The sequence below is a fragment of the Euleptes europaea genome, chromosome 12, assembly GCF_029931775.1.
Source record: "Euleptes europaea isolate rEulEur1 chromosome 12, rEulEur1.hap1, whole genome shotgun sequence".
Taxonomy (NCBI): Eukaryota; Metazoa; Chordata; class Lepidosauria; order Squamata; family Sphaerodactylidae; genus Euleptes; species Euleptes europaea.
This window is the reverse complement of record NC_079323.1, coordinates 51,212,939-51,227,820: the sequence shown is the minus strand read 5'-3', so window position 1 is coordinate 51,227,820 and position 14,882 is coordinate 51,212,939.

The window sequence follows — 14,882 nt, the reverse complement described above, 5'->3', positions numbered from 1 at the left end:
TAGGGAGCTTCAACAAAAGTAAAGAAGTCTCATTCATTCTTGTGCCCATTTTTCCAAGCCATCAGCAAGGAGAAATCACTATAGCTCCAATCAGGCCAAGCTATGCTTCTTCTGCCTAGCCAATAGAAGAGCTGGGCAAGACCATATATATGCAAGGGGTGCACTGTTGAGATTTTTTTTTTCCAAGTAGAACAAAATTCAAGTGCAGTAGAATCTTAAAAGGGGAGGGAAGGCGGTGTGGTATAGCCCAATCACATCAGATCTGGGAAGTTAAGCAGGGTTGGTACATGAAAGGGAGACCACCAAGGAAGACTCTGCAGAGGGAAACTTACTTGCCTTGACATTCCATTGCTGGGGTGGCCATAAGTCGGCTGAGACACAGTTGTCCAGGGTATAAGCTCACTTAATCAGATACAAAAAAGGTTTTCTTCTACTACTACCAAATAGCAAAGCCTGAAACTTTTTTTTCCCAAGTATATTCCCCCTGCAGGTTGGAGGTGGCACATATGGTCATGAACATAAAGAAGACACTAGTCTGGGAGGTTGTTATTCAAGAACATAATAGTACAAAGATCCCAATCCTCTTTCTGTGGTTGATGGTGTGTGTGTGTGTGTGTGTGTGTGTGTGTGTGTGTGTGTGTGTGTGTGTGCAGGGCCGTCTTAACAGCATTATGGGCCCCTGGGCAAACCAGTGTGCTGGGGCCCCGACAACCACTCACAGGAATAAAAAGTAAATGGTCGATAATATTAAACATATATTTATTTTATTGGCACTTCAACAAAACTGGTGTTAAAACATTAAAAACATGCTGTACAGCAGCAACTAATCAACATGATAAACATTTGAACAATACACAAGGCTTGAAAAACACAATAATACTCAGTAAGCCACACAGATTAGAGTATGAAGTTACTACGAACTTCTTATTATAACAATAAAATAATAAGAATATAATCATATTCTCTACTCCAGCTGTTTTATACACTCTGCGTGAGTTTGAAAGGTTGCTATCATGATTCTGACATGATGAGGGCCCACTACGAATCCAGTAATCTATTATGTTAGTATCATTAATGTTCCATAGCCCCGGATCTGTGCCTTGGATTGCAAACTCCTTTACTGTTACAGATTTGGGTATTTCCTCTTGTAAAATGTCACCAGCAGCAGCAACAGGCAATGATGGTATGTCTGCTGAAACTGGATGATTGGTAGCAGGAATGGATGTAGATGTGGATGCTGTATCAGAAGGAATGGTATGAGTGGCTGTCGTTGCACCTGTGTTGAGCCATGATGTTAATTTTGGAAGTTTTCCTATTTTCTCCTTCTCCTCTGCAGCTCTCTTCCTCTTCTGTGATCCACTCAAAACATTATGTTTCATTTCTGCTGAAAGGGTTATTCACCTGGAAATATATATCTTAAATATTCAGTATTTAGTCCCACACCAGTCCGATGTAGGGTTATATTATATAAGTATGCTTGCAACAAGACCTAAATATTTAAGCATTCTGCTTCCATAATGAATGTGTCATTCCTTTAATTGTACGAACAGTCTTTATTCTTAATACAAACTCTCTACTGTGTGCTGATTCACAAAACTGCTGGACAAGACCTAGATCGAGCTCACTGGCATAGCTAGGGTGTCTGGCACTGATCTAGCCTCATCTATGTATTGGTCTACCAGACTACATTCAACAATTTTCTCAACTTGCACAATTAAAAAGCTTATCCATTCATATATTCACAAACTATCAATACCTGGTTATTAGTACTGCATCATAAATTCATAATCTTAAATAACCACTACATGATTACCATGTAAGTGTTCAATGTTGTGACTGAATCTCAGGTTCAATCACTAATAATCGGTGCATAGCCCTATACCTGGGTTCATATACAATGTATAAATATATCCAATAATCATGTCATTGCTATTAATAGTACTACAGTAGGTCTAATGTTAGTAATGTCAACTGAGTTTAAGTGATGTAACATATACGCTAAATTACGTTATACAGCATGAGATCCATACACATAGGCCTACGTGCAAGTGAGGTGGCACTGTGGCAGAGGTGACTGCAATACTAACCCAGGGATACTAAATCAAAGACAAATCACAATATCCATTTGTAACACAATAACATTGCAGCAAATATTATTTTATAGTTTAGTATAGTCTAGACTACTGTTTAGTAGTATTTATTTATGGCACGTCACTTAACATGTACAGATTAGCATAGGGCCCCTATGCTCGTGGGGCCCCCAGGCAAGTGCCCATCGGGCCCATGCGTTAAGATGGCCCTGTGTGTGTGTATAATGTCAAGCAAAAAAAATTCAGAAATATATTCTTTGCGGGGTGTATTTGGTCTATAGCAAAATCCTTGCTCTCCTACTAATGCACTACCACTTGGCATCTCCCAACCACACTGGAGTCACCCAGACTGCGGGTGACATTCTTTGATATAAAACCTGGGTGTTTCTGCTTTGGACAGGCTTTTGGTCTCTTCTCACTTTATTAATCTAAAATTCTAAATAATAAGAAGTTATTCTGCCAAGCATCCTCAAGTTATATTTAAAAAATAGAACTGGGAATGGAAAAGGAATATTTTTCCCAGTAGAAACCTAGTTTGAGTAAAGCTTTTAAATAAATTTTTTTTAATGTCTCAAATTAGTAGATAAAATACTGGTAATGATTTGCACAGGACTTTGCAATTCAGTTTATGAGCAGCAAAACATTTGTGCTTACTATGGTAGAATTCCTGCACACTCTTCTCTTAGAGACAAGAAAGAGAAGCCATATTGGTCTGAGCTTCTGTGGATCCTTTGATCACAGGCAGGAACTTTACCAGCACTTTATAGTGCTTCTTCACATATAAACTACTACTACTCTCTTTCCATTGGGGATTATGTTGGCTATGTCCATACTGGTACTGAGTGAGAATGAGGCTTTCATGAATCAAACCCTAGGAAGCTGTGAGACAGACTTGTTTTACCATAGTGTTGACAGCTTCTCCAATGTAAATATTATGTCTGTACAACTTTTGCGGCATTTTTGCTACTCTATTGCAGTTGTGCAATCACCTGGGATAATACTTCTAAGATCTATGCTAAACTTTCTTCCCTACCATTGTACCCACTGGTGTCGTATGTATATATTTGATTTTTACAACTAAAACAAACCATGCTTTCCATGTCGATTTCTGTAAGATATCATGGAGAACTGCCAAAAAACATAGCCCTTTCTGGCCTCACTCCGTGCTTTTGAGGAATGTGAACCATACCATTAGAAACCATGTCTTATTTTGTAGGATCAACATGGCAATCACGCTCCAATGTACAATCGTTTTACAAACCATTCCTGTCATGTTATTCAGATATATTTGCAGGCTTCTGCATCCAAATTTGTTCACTAAGATACAGTAGATATGAGTTTTTCCTAATAAACATAATTTAAAAATGGGCTTAACAGTAATTATGTCAATGTTGAATTTATTATTCCAGGCTCATTGGAAATGCTATTTGCCCGTAAGCAAATGCCTTGAAAATAATGAGTCCAGATTACTATGGATGGAGTGAAGCCCATGGAATGAGATTGTTTAGCCTTTCCTCCCTTGCTGCAGCCCCCTCAGCCCCTTGAAATTATGCTGCTGGTAGTCAAGAGTCTCTAAACCCAACATGGGGACAAAGTGGGAATCTAAATTAGAAGGGGGAATTGGCAAAAATTGGCCTCTCATCTGCCAATGAAAGAGCCATTCCACTACAATAAGTGCCATTGTGGCAGCAGAACACCACCTGTGCATCCAATCCAATAGTGTTTATAAACCAAATGAACTGTGGATGAGTCACTCAGAGGGTTCTGAATGGCCGTTGTAAATAATTGTATGAAAATACAGGACAATGTGGTTTTAAATCATATTTACAGGATCACATCATCAAAACAATCCTTCCAAAAGTTTAAATGTTGTTTTCCAAAACTCCACAATATTTGCAGTAAAATAAGAGATTCTAAAATCATTTTATCTGTCACATTTATGTTCCATTAGCTTCCCTGCCACTTTCAACAAATCACTATCAATCATGTTTTGCCAAATGTTTTTGAATGCTCAAAGAACCAAATAAACTGCAAACGCTGCTTCTGTCTTTTAACATCCCACACTCAAGGTTTATGCATGTTCTTTGCAAAATTGGAGAAAAGAATGTCTTTAAGCCAAACTAACCTGTCACAGAGAGCTAACCAACAATGGACCCGTAACATGATCTAGTCATGGTAATACAAGGCAAACCAACCAACCATTTTAAAAGTTCCTGTGGTTGAATTGTTTTCTATTAGTGTCAGAAATTGGGCCTTTTTAAGTTATAAAGCATCAGCCCTGTGGCACAGAGTGGTAAGCTGCAATACTGTAGTCCAAACTCTGCTCACAATGCAAGTTCGATCTTGATGGAAGTCGGTTTCAGGTAGCCGGCTCAGGGTTGATTCAGCCTTCCATCCTTCCGAAGTTGGTAATAATAGTACACAGCTTGCTGGGGTAAAATGTAGACAACTGGGGAAGGCAATAGCAAACATAGTCTGCCTAGTAAATGTTGTGATGTGATGCCACCCCATGGGTCAGTAATAACCTGGTGATGGCACCTGTACCTTTATGTTATAAAGTCTCCCTTTACATACACATGTTCAAAAGTATTTGAATGTCTACTTTTCAGAGGTGAAAATAATATTCCTGCATTGCATGGTTATGAGTTTTGTAATGTTCAACCCATATAGATTGGAAATCTGAATCCTTTCTCTTTTAATAGCTGAAAAAGAATGCAGTGTTTAACACATAACCTGGCTCAGTAAAATATGGCGTGACAACTGTTTGAACCATACTTTACTGACAGCTCATTTCTGCTATGGAGCATCAAGACTATATCAATTATAATTTCACCTTCAATATTCTAACTCTATTAGTGTGATAGTAAATATTATTAAAAGGCTTTCTTTCTTTTTCTTCAAACAAATTTGTATCCCATCTCTCCTTCCACTAAGAGGCCTATATTATCTGCCAGTTTGAAATTATTACAAAAGATATCTGTGGCTCACAGTGACCCCTAAACTATTTACATTACTGAACCTGAATCTAAATTGGCACAATCCTACTGAAGTCAGTGAGATAAACACTAACCATCTTTACGTGCATGTCAGCCCAAATGAATTCAATGGGACTTACTTAAAAAAAACTTTGGCATTATAGGAATTCAACACAAATCTAAATATAGGCTTAATGGCTTGAATGATCTATGGTCAATAACATTTTTGTAATATGTATAACTATTATCTCATTTGAGGAAGATAAACATATTTGATATTGTAATAATTTGTTACACCTACCATGACCTAAGAATTCTATATGTCTGTATTTGTAATAGACTTCAAAGGTATGCACAGTGCCAGATCTTAATATGTAACACCAGCCTCTGTGGTTGCTGTTTATCACTATCTTCTGTGCTCAGCTTTCAGATTTGATATGGACCACTCTGTATTCTTGCGGTAACAATTTGGTGTGAGTCACAGATAACGCTGAGGCGTGCCCAAATTCTTGTTCCTGAACAGTTCTTCTGCTCCTAGAAAGGCAAACTCTGGGTATTCCTGTTCCCAAAAGGCAACATTTTGGTACTCAGGCAGGACCCCAGAGTGACCCTTGAAACGTCCTAGGATGGAGCTAGGGAGTTTCAGGGAGATAATGAGTTTAAGGGAGTCTTGTACTCAGAGACAGTACCAATGATAAAATAGCACAATGTGTACATGTGGTGACACATCCCAGCATTAAAGTAATGGTTTTTAAACAGGAGGGGGGAAATCCTCTGTTCATCTTCTAAGGTATACCATTTACACATTTCCTGCTACCAAAATACATCATTCATACATACAGAACAAATCCATCTAGCATAATCCATGCTTCAATTGTGCCACAAATGCAAAGCATCTAGATGTAAAAATCACATATATTAAGTATGTTATTAAGTATGTTATTAAGAGATTAATGAATAATGAATTCTAGAAAACATTTATCCTTTGCTCGGGTGGTAAACACTGAGACTAAGAGGACAATTAATGAATCAAAAGTAATGCAGAGCAGATAAGTGAACCAAACTAATAGCTATAGGTCAAGTGTACCCATGTAGACAATTCGTAATGGATGCACAGCAAATAATTCAACCAAGTAAGCTATCACAGACCAAAAAAAAATCAAGTGAATCTATAGAAAGCACATGTAGAGCAGGTCATTCACTAAAGAGAGTCAATTTACTCAAAGACTATAAACCCTCTTAGGGCACACTAACTGATAAATGAATTAGCCATCTGCTTTCACATTATCCTCTACATACACATGTGGAAACATACTTTTACATATCCTTTCAAACACAAAAATGAACATTCATAGGTCTCAGGGTTTGGCCCTGAGACTCAGGTTTTGGGGACCATTCTCAGGGGGTCTCTGGGCAACAAGTTGAAATCTCAGGGCCTTCAGCTCACCCACACATCTAATAGCTTCTTTTAAGACTTTTGCACATCTATGTTTGTGGTAACTACTGAATATGTACATTTGTCACTAACTGCTCAAGTCTAGTAGAAACTTAAAAGGGGAGGGAAGGCAGCCTGGTATAGCCCGATCTTGACAGATCTTGGAAGCTAAGCAGGGTTGGTACTTGGATGGGAGACCACCAAGAAAGATTCTGCAGAGAAAGGCCATAGCCAACCACCTCTGCTTCTCATTTGCCTTGAAAGCCCCTTCCTGGCATTGCCATAAATCAGTTACAACTTGATCCCACTTATGCACTTATCTGAATTAGGGGTGTGCATTTGGATATTTCCAAGATGTCCCTGTTTAGTATTGGACTGGGTATTTCTGAAACGAAATGGGGAATTTTTGTCACTGTTTTGGATCAAAAATAGCTGGATGTGGACATCTCTAGTGGCTAAACTGACTTGGATGTAGGAAATATCTGTTCAGCATATGAAGCTCATTGGGTAACCTTAGGCAAGTTTAGTCCTGTGTACCTCACTGAAATATTATAAAACTAAAAACACTACTCTGTACTCCTTAAGAAAAGGTAGGCTACAAATGGAACAAATTAATATACATAGCATCTTAAAAGATAATATTTTTGTGGCTCTCCATTGTTTCTAAAGGCAAACCAGCATATTATTGCAGTTATGGCAGGCTGAAGTTGTTAGCTTTGACAATAAACTCTAATTTTCTGTTCCAAAGTGAAATTTAGGGTCCTCCCCTGCCCAAAAAATTAACTTGCACATAAATTCTTACTTTTCACTTCAATTGCGGTTGCCTTACAGAAGAAAGGACAGATTGAACATGATGCCAAATGGCACCTGTTTGGATCCACATTAGAACCACTACATATGATGGATCCTATTTTTGCAGTGCACTTGGGAATCTCAGAGTCTGGAAAGCAAAATGTAAAGTCAAGCAGTTATTAATTGCAATCATTTATCTTGACAACCCCATAAATCTTTGCCTGCTGTAGAACTCAGACACTGTAGTCACTGATTATCTTCTTGCAGAATCATAACCACAGGCTACATTGATTAAATGCTGACTTCAGATAAGGAAAGCTTGTGCATGTGTTAAAGGGAATATAAAGCAAGAGCAGCACTCCAACCATTTTGCATTCTCCTCAGAGTGTCTTCCTGTCTGTTTTGTCCATTCCTCTTGGTCATGACAATGCACTTCCCCTCTTTTTCCTTTCAGGAATAGAGTTTTGATGGATTATTATTTTTTAAAATGGACATGTCACAGATCTCTGCTAGGCTGCTACCTTGTTGGTGAATCGGCATCTACACAAAAATATTGCTTTAAGTGCAAGAAATTTGAACACATTCCATGTCAAACCAATCTGTAAATGTTATTCTGACTGTTCCATGTTTGCTACTGTGACGCTTTCTCCTGCTTTCCCCAAATATCTTTAGCTAGATGGTCTCAGATAAATATGATGATGATGACTGCATCTCTGCCTGTTTTGGTATTCTATGACATTCTCATCTCAGCAGCCTGTGACTGGCTGCCTCACAATGAAGCGCTGGATGTGTCAGGGAGATGGATTATATCCACAGTGTCTGAATTTCCACTCTGTTTATATATGCTTCTGCTTACTTCAGGCTGCCTGGATTTTAAATCATCAAATTAGAAGAACAGCATAAAAATAAAAATCTAGATAAAACCACATTTCTAAGGTTTAATAAAACACAAAATACTGAGAAAGAAATGTATATACATAGCATGTATATGATATGTAGCATGTAATAGGTTTATTTCCAGTGTTTTAACCTATGGTTCTCAAAGTCTGAACAGAAACTATGTCTCCTCTCCTCTAGGTCTACAGGTGGTGGCTGGAGACCTGGCAAACCTAGCCTCTCCCCCACACAGGAGATCTACACCTTGTATGACCCCTGAATGATGTCATAAATGTGCAAATGGCCCTTGGCAGGAAAAGGTTCCCCACCCCGGTTTATCATCATTCAACTTTTGTGCTGCTTTATCTGCCTTAGCTGTTATTATTCCTGCAGTACTGGCATAATGGGAAGCACTTGCACTGCCTGAAGGTTTTCTCCAGTCCCTCCTTCACGGTGGTGGTGGTAAGTGCCGTCAAGTCACAGCTGACTTATGGCAACCCTGTAGGGTTTTCAAGGCAAGAAACTAAGAGAGATGGTTTGCCAGTACTTTCCTCTGCAAAACAACCCTGGACTTCCTTGGTGGTCTCCTATCCAAGTACTAACCAGGGCCAACTCTGCTTAGCTTTCAAGATCTGATGAGGTCAGGCTAACCTGGACCATCCTGGTCAGGGCCTCCACTTAATTTTTTCCCTGTCCAGTCACAGCCAACTTATGGCAACACTTAGGGGTTTCAAGGAAAGAGATGTTCAGAAGTGGCCTGCCTCTGCTTCGCAACCCTGGTATTCCTTGGTGGTCTCTCATCCAAATAGTGACCAGGGCTGCTTAGTTCCTGAGATCTGATAAGACTGGGCTAGCCTGGGCTATCCAGGTCAGGACTCCTCCACTGTAGGTAATTTAAATTGTGCATTCAGGCGCAAGCTCAGAGGATAACCTGATCTATGCTTTAAAATTGGGTAACTCTAGTGGCCCCGGAATATCCATGACTCCACTGATGATATTAAAAATGTCACCCTCTTAAGTGTGCAGGCTTAAAAGCTATTGCAAGCTGCCAGAATTGTATTACAGATATAGTTTGATTATCAAGGCATGATCTGTAGCATATGGAACTATTTATACACGAAAGCTTGTAGAAGCAACTACTTCTCCAATTCAAACTCCGAACAAAGCATCAAGTTGATACAGTCCAAGGCTTAACATATGTGTAAATAATCAGTGTGATTATGGTAACTTCCAATGTCAATTGCATTTTTGAGAAGTTTGAAATACCCCTGAAGATACTGTGTGGGATGGGCATGCTAAGGTGTATTCAAGTGCATTTCCCTATTCACATTCTCACAAAAGAGGCTGCATATTAACAGTTTGTTTACCCATGACTAGATCTGGAGGGGAAAAAATAATGTGACATCAAAGAATGTCATTTGAAAATTTGGGAACTGTAGATTAATTGCCTTTTCAATTTAGGTTTGCCAACCTATAGGTACTAGCTGGAGATCTCCCACTATTACAACTGATCTCAAGCTGCCAGATAAGTTCACCTGGAGATAATGGCTGCTTTGGCAATTGGACTCTATGGCATTGAAGTCCCTCCCCTCCCCAAACACCGCTCTCCTCAGGCTCCGCCCCAAAAATCACCCACCAGTGGCAAAGAGGGACCTGACAACCCTATTCAGTTCCATTTGCAGTAATTATACTTCAAATAAGGAGGTAAGAAATATATTTCCCCCAATAATGTACATGACAGAATATTTATTGTTCTATAGGCCTGGAAAGAATCTCTTGTCATTTAATTTAACACATTTTACAAACTTGCTATGAATGTTCTATTTGGAAGAGGCTGAATTTCCTTAATTTCCGCAACGTTCAACCCTGTATAAATGGTTGGTTCAGCCACAATATAAAATTTTAGCATTGACATTTTAGAAGTGTCGTTAAAAGGCTTTATTCATGAATATACCTTGAAATGAGGACATGACAGACATTCACAGCAAATAATGCAGTGGATCAATTTGCTTCAGCCCCATTAACTTCAAATGAGGCATGAGATGCAATTGGCTCGCAGTGATCTGGGTAGCCAATCAGGAGAGGATAACAAATGGCTTTATTTAGCTGCACCCCCCTCACATACAGCATTTTTGCTGTGGCTGACCCATCCACCCTCCCTGTGAGCACCACAGGACTAGCTGGTTGCTATATTGAGGGCCGAGCAGGATATATATATATATATACATATTTGGTATTGCCAGATTGGCTATGTGCAAAGCCTTTTTGGGGGGGGGGCTAACTCAGTGCGGTCTCTGTGGACAGGGTCCCCTCCCCCCATTAAATAGGCCTGGCTGTAAAACTGGTTAGTCTACAAATATGAATAGGGTGGGTTGCAGAGGATAGGTAGGGCTAATTGGCAAGCACCCTGAGTTAATTAGTAGGGCTAATTGGCAAGCACATCTGGCAATAGGGGGATGTCCAAAACAGGACACCACATGACTTGCAGCTGGTTGCACCACGAAAGAGCACCCTTGGTTCTGAGCAACTTCTTTTGAAACTGGAAGGAGCCTTGCAGCACATCGGGTGACAGAGATTAATCTGGGCACCTCTCTGCACGTATGGCTGTGCAGGTGGTGATAAGCAAGCCCAGTGGAAGCACCCGCTGAGTTTGGAGCTGGGGCTAGGGTTGCCAGCTCTGGGTTGGGAAATACCTAGAGATTTTGGGGGTGAAGGTTGGCAACCCTAACCCTATAGTATCAATACGATTAAGTCAGTTGTCAATTGCTGCCTCTTGTGATTCCCCCCTTCATGGGTGAACAAAGCACCATTATAAGTAGGGCTTCCAACCTCCAGGTAACCGTTAGAGATCTCCTGCTATTACAACTGATCAGCTGATACAGATCAGTTCACCTGGAGAAAATGGCCACTTTGGCAATTTGACTCTATGGCATTGAAGTCCCTCCCCTCCCTAAACCCTGCCCTCCTCAGGCTCCACCCCAAAAACCTCCCTGGCAACCCTAATGAAAAGGCAGAAACCCTATTCAGAACTGCTGCAGCTTTTCCAGCCCAGTCACATACAATCTGTATCTATCATATCAAATATTTCACAGCTCTGAGAATTCAAATGTTTCAGTGCTAAGTGTCGTCAGTGTTTACTATCTGTACTTGTCTCCCTCTCTGAATGCATATGGCAAATTCATGGGCAATTAAAAACAAACTGATCATAAAATGACTTAATGCCTTCACCCAACAATATTAAGGAGTCTTTTTTTTTAATTCCCTGAAGCTCTGTGAAAAGATTCCTGTGTAAGCTATTTTGAGGCTGTGTTCCACTGTAGCCTCCAGGCCCCTTTAAGCAAAACAGGGTGGAATATGTTATATTTTAAGTTCTACAGCAGCTGGCTTTTCACACTGTGCTTCCTTGTTTTTCAAGCCACAAATTGCTACAGCCATTGCTTGAAAACTGCTGAGATACCAACAGAATGTAGTCTAAAAATCTGCTTTTAATATTTACCTACGGAAATCATAAAGATATTCATATCAGTGCCAAATGAAGACGTTCCCTCATGAAAGCCTGGCTGATTTTATCTTTGCATAGCAATTAGTAAAAGGCAAAACTAGCTGAAAGTTTAGTTTTCCTTCTATCAGAGGAGGTTATGAAAATACAGTGTTGGAATCTGGGGGGAAATACAGATAGTTTATATGCCAAGACATGTTTATTTCTGTTATTTTTATTCATTTATTCATTTTATTTATGTTATTTATAGCCTGCCTTTCTCACATGGACTCAAGGCAGATTATACTTTCTGTAAATCAATACAACAAAATTTATTTATATTTATTTATTTAGATTTTTTTATAGTCCACATCTTTGGGGAGTTCAGGATAGCATGCACAGTTCTCCCTTTTCAATTTTATCCTAACAATAACCCTGTGGAGTAAACTTGGCTATGTGTTTGGCTCAAGGTCATCCAGCAAGTTACATGGGCTAAACCCATCAACCTCCTGGCTAAATACATCAGTGTCGAGGATGATGATCTGGCTATGGAGATGCACGAGCCGTACACCTTCCTGAACGGCCTTACTGTCTCCGACATGGAAGACCTGTTGGAGGATATCCAGGTTTACATGGAGCTGGAACAAGGGAAGAACAGGATTTCTGGAGGGACATGACCGTCATTACCGAAGACGAGATTGCCAAGCTCTGGAAACTGGAGGCTTCTGGGAACGGGCAGGGCAAGCGCCAGGAAGGGGTGAACGCTTCGGTCAGTTTGGATGTGCAGTCTGTTTTCAAGGGGAAGACCTACATCCAGCTGCAAGTGATCTACCAAGGGATCGAGGGCAAGATACGGGCTGAGGCCCCAACCTTGACATCGGCTATTGGAAGAGCCTCCTACAGCAGCTTAAGGTTTACATGGCTCGGGCCAGGCTGCGGGAGCAGCACCAGGATGTCCTGCGCCAGAAGCTGTACAAGCTGAAACAAGAACAAGGGGTGGAGAGCAAGCCCCTTTTCCCCATCGTCAAGAAGGAGCCGTCCTCTCCAGGTCCCGGTGCCGGCGGCAGCAGCAGGTAGGGAGAGCAGGGTAGTGGTCAGAGCTTCGAGCGCTGAGAATGGAGAGCCAAATTGGCCCCGAGATCGTTCGGTGACCCTCCTCGCTCTGTTTTTGCCTGGCCTACAATTTTTTCATTTGGGGAGGGGCTGTGGCTCAATGGTGGAGCATCTGCTTGACATGCAGAAGATCCCAGGTTCAATCCCCGGCATCTCCAGTTAAGGGGACTAGGCAAGTAGGTGATGTGAAAGACCTCTGACTGAGACTATGGAGAGCCACGGAGAGGGGCTGAGGCTCAGTGTAGAGCATCTTCTTGGCATGCAGAAGGTCCCAGGTTCAATCCCTGGCATCTTCAGTTAAAGGGACTAGGCAAGCAGGTGATGTGAAAGATCTCTGCCTAAAACCCTGGAGAGTTGCTGCCGGTCTGAGTAGACAATACTGACTCTGATGGACCAAGGGTCTGATTCAGTAGAAGGCAGCTTCATGTGTATTACATTTAGGGGAGGGGCTGAGGCTCCATGGCAGAGCATCTGCTTGGCATGCAGAAGGTCCCAGGTTCAATCCCCAGCATCTCCAGTTAAAGGGACTAGGCAATTAGGTGATGGGAAAGACCTCCTCCTGAGACCCTGGAGAGCTGCTGCCAGCCTGAGTAGACAATACTGACTCTGATGGACCAAGGGTCTGATTCAGTAGAAGGCAGCTTCATGTGTTCATGGCAGATAGGGATTTGAACCTTAGTTTCTCAGATCCTAATTTAAGAGTAATCATTACATTACAGTGCTGTATCTGCGACATATACTGGCTTCTTTCCACTTTTAAAAACTATGCTGTACTTTATATATTGTCTTGCATTCAATTTTGATTGGGTAAGAGAAAACAACAGTTTCTGCTTGGCTAACTAAGACTTTAGACATAGAAGATAGCCCTATCCACATGTAATGTATGATATTTTTATTTTGTTTATATTGGGCATGATCACTCTAAGCTAATCTAATCTAAATACCATTCATTTGAATGGAAAGTCTAAGCATGTTTTAGTTAAAATCACTCTCTTTGAATAGACTATATCAGGGGTGTCAAACTCAATTGTTACGACACTGGATATGACATCAATGTCACTTGGTCGGGGCCGAGCCATGCCTTGCCAGCCAGATTGAAAGTGGGAGGGTGGCTGCCTCGGCTGGCTTGTGGACTGGATAAGAGCTCTCAAGGGGCCGGATTCGGCCCGCGGGCCTTATGTTTGACACCACTGGACTATATCATGCCTATTAAATATAGCAATCTGTGATATGCAATTGAATATCTACTCTCTGGTTGGTAGAATCTAAATGTAAAGAAAACTGAAGTTAAGGGCTATGAAATGATGTTAGCATGTCCATTTCACAATGACCATTTCATAAATAATATCCTGTTTTTAGATTTCTAGCTTCAGTTCACATCTCAGGGGGTGAAGTAACCTGTCGTAAACTCTTCATTGTCAAAATGGTGATTCGAGAGATTTCTCTTTGAACATATTCAGAATGTTGTTACAAAACACGTATCGACTTCACATTGCAGCAGACATCAAAATGTATTGACCCTTGAGGTAAATATTAATCTCCACTTTGGCACAAATCAATATTTACCACTTGGGTCGATACATTTGGATGTGCTTCTCAACAGAATTCAATATCTGCTTAATTTGCAACAAAGTTAATTATGCTGTTACAAGATCTTCACATGCCACTAGTGCCTCAACCAGATTTGAACTCTTATTTTTAAATATGCATCAGTAGAGAAAAAATATTTACCCAGGCCACAAGGCCATGGACGTAATGCGTTCACATGCATGTTTGGTTGTTTTCTGTGGTTCTCGTTCAATGAGCTTAGACTGGAACAACTCTGCATAGGACTTCACCATCAGTCTTGGCTTCCTTTAAAGTACTTTTGCAATTTGGGAAGGTTTTTAAAAAGTGTAATAGATCAGCTCAGGAGGACACTATGATAAGGAATAGAATTGTAGCCTACTGAAGTGTTTATTGTATGTATGTATCGCCTTGCCTTTGGTGCATTATCTCTGGGCTGGAATATATGCATGCAACTTCCTTAAAAACTCAGGAATGTTCTGCATGGCAGCCTGATTAAATAGGATGAATACATCAAAATAAAATATAGTAAAAATCTGAAGGAAATCATGAAGGAT